General features: G+C 42.6%; 1 pseudogene; it reads right to left on the bottom strand.

Moving 5' to 3' along the window:
* Nucleotides 1-1,333: 1,333 nt before the first annotated feature.
* On the bottom strand, nucleotides 1,334-2,777 carry LOC140519811 (fructose-bisphosphate aldolase A pseudogene; annotated as a pseudogene).
* Nucleotides 2,778-3,158: the final 381 nt, after the last annotated feature.

A 3,158-nucleotide genomic window follows, 5' to 3' on the forward strand; every position in this document is an offset into this window, starting at 1 on the left:
AATTTGCCGTGAGTTACTTCCCTGTAGCCATTCTATGGGTTGTGGGTTCAGAGCTATGTGTATGTGCGTCTTTCTACTCCGCCATCTTGGCTCCGCCCCTCTTGTGAGGATTTAACCTAACTAATGGTCACCTCTGCATCACAATTAAGCAACTAAGTATGGCTTTACTTGACATAAATGCATCAGTAGAAAAATGATTACACAAAATTACTCTATTGGTATGAAAATTGAAAAGGACTATATAGCATAGGAGAGGGGTTGCAGGACAAGAAATATTTGACAAATATAACTGTAACTGGTCAGAAGAAATACAAAGCAATAACAAAAAAAAGGGTGAGACTTTGGGGACTGATTTTGTTTATGTCAGTCAACAAGCACTTATTAAACACCAACTACATGCTGTACTAATCTTTGGGAATGCAAATAAATACAAATACAAGCAAAAAGATAGAAAATCCCTGCCCTAGGGGAGCTTATGTTATACTAGGAAAGACAACAAATAATAAAACAGAAGTTGATGGCTGGGGATCTTCATGTGCGGGAATGACTTTGAAGTCCAGAGAATTACAGCCTGATGGGAAATTGGGAAATCAAAAGATAAGTGATGTGCACTATGTGTTACCATCCCACTCTCCAATCAAAGGGAAGGGCTCCTGGGACAGAGGATATTTCTGAGGTGTGAGTACTAGACTAAAGGGATCTTCCAGGATGAAGAGGTTTCTAGGGTGTGGTGGAGAAGTCCAGGAAGAGTATGGTTTGACAGAAAGGTAAGAAATGAAGAACCATTAATCATTTTTGCTGTTCAGTCATTTTTCACTCATGTCTGAATCTTTGTGAGTTCATTTGGGATTTTCTTGACAAAGATACTAGAATTGTTTGTCATTTCCTTCTCCAGGTTATTTTACAGATGAAGAAACTAAGAGATAAAAAAAAAAACAAGTGACTTGCCCAGGGTCACACAGTTTGTAAACATTTGAAGTCAGATTTAAACTCAGGAAGATGACTTTTCTGGACTCCAAGTCTATCACTGTATCCACTGCAGCACTTGGGAAAATTTCTTCATTCTACAAGAATTTATTAGTTTTAGTATACTATTTAATCCCACCCCTCTCTGTAAACTCCAAAAGCTCCATTTAGTTTTTGTTAAATAGTTGTTTATTGGAAAAAGTGGACTGAGGAGGGGTCACTAGATTCACCAGAGAGCAACAATACCACACAAATTAGGAGTGATGGGAGAGGTCAGCACAAAGTTCTGGTATCTTAACCTCTTTCTGGATTGTGAGGGATGGCCTGAAGTGTTAGGTCATACCCAGGTGAAAGGCCTTGACTTAAGTTAGTAGATATGATTAGAGATAAAGAGAGACTTGCAGGCTGCACCTCTTGACTTTCCACTTGGAGTATATTTGACTTAAGTAGCTTGGTTCTTAGCTGTGGCCTGCTTAATATATTCCTCTTGGGCAGCCTTGACATTTTCCTTCTTTCCACCCCAGCTCTTAAGGGCAGATGCCTGCAGGACTCAGCCATAAGAGAAGGTCAGGGCCCATGGCTTGTACACAGGGCAGGTATTGAGGGCATTAGGGTTGATGGAGGCATCCTCTTCATTCTGACCCCCAGGGAGGAAGATGATACCAATGACTACAGGTGGCACAGTCCACCAAAAGGGGCAATTACAGTTGCCATTACAATCTCCTCATGTGAATATTTATGGGTACAGGCATGGCCAGGGGTAACCATGTTAGGCTTCAGCAAGAAGCTCAGAGCTTTGTAGAGAGCAGCCAGAACGTTCTCAGTGACATACTGACAACACTTCAGATCATGTTCTTCATCAGGGAGGATCTCTGGCTCCATGACGGGGACAATGCCATTTTGCGGCAAATGCTAGCCTATTGGGCCAGCATATTGGCATTCTCCATAATGGCAAATGGGGAAGGTGTATTATCCCCAATCTTCAGTACACAATGCCATTTGGCAAAGTCAGCTCCATCCTTCTGATACTGGGTGCAGCGCTTACTCAGTCTATCCAGACCTTGGGTGGTAGTATTGTCATTGGCCCCTGACAGAGGCACTATACCTTTGTCCACCTTGATGCCCACAATGCCACTCTTATCCTTTATGACTCTGAGGAAGGCATGACCATCATTGGCTTTCTGGTAGAGTGTCTCATGGAAAAGAGTAAGACCTCCAATACAGGAGTTCATTTGATCATCTGCTGTCAGAAGCAACTGCCTATAGAAGCGCCAATTTTCCTCAGTGTTCTCAGTTCCAATGGACTGCAGCTGCTTTGCAATGCTACCAATGCTACTCATCTGCTGCCAAGATTCCCTTGCCTGGAGCAACAATTCAATGAGCTATATCAGACGGTTCTTTCTTTTGCTCAGGTGTCAATGCTAGGTATTAGCAAGGCCTGTTTTCCTTGGCTGTGATGGTAGTTTCTGGCAGAAAGCAGAGCTCTTATAGTTGAGAACTGAAACTTCTGCCCCAAGAGCTACATTTAAGGAAGAAACTCAAATCAGACATCCCTTCATTTCTAACCTGACTACATTAAGTTGTGAATTCTCTGATTTCTCCTTTATCCATCCTCACCTCTTCCAGTCAAGTGATTTCCCTGTCTCCCATTTCTACCTATGCTATGGCATGCAAGTGAATTAGATTTAAGTGAGGGAGGATGGTGCAAACTCAACAGGCTCACTGTCTCCTCTGGACCGTCTGGGTCCAGTGGCAAGATTCAGATCACAGTGATTGGAGATGGCGCTGGATGCAGTAGGAGACCTTGGCATTTTTAAGCTAAGATCTTTCTTAATAGGTCTCAGTTTGTCTGAGGCAGTGTCTATAAAGTGATTAAGGCTAAGTAAGAAATGAGGCAGAGAACGGCCTCTTTACCCAGTGAAAGAAAACATCAGTCTGGGAAGAGAAGATGCTCAGGGTTTCTGACCAAAACAGGAAAAAAATGCTATTTACATTCATTCTGAGCCAAACAGTGTCCAAACAGTGATCAGGTGGGGCTTGGCCTGGGACATACTGGTGGCCAGGCAATGAAAGCCAGAGTGATTTTGGTTGGGCACAGTCCTTAAGACAGAAATCTAACCTATGGACTCCAAGATATTTTGAAAGGTTTCAGCAATCAAAATTTTGGGCAGAGTATACACAAGTAAAGGTAT

Source organism: Notamacropus eugenii, chromosome 1, assembly GCF_028372415.1.
Source record: "Notamacropus eugenii isolate mMacEug1 chromosome 1, mMacEug1.pri_v2, whole genome shotgun sequence".
Taxonomy (NCBI): domain Eukaryota; kingdom Metazoa; phylum Chordata; class Mammalia; order Diprotodontia; family Macropodidae; genus Notamacropus; species Notamacropus eugenii.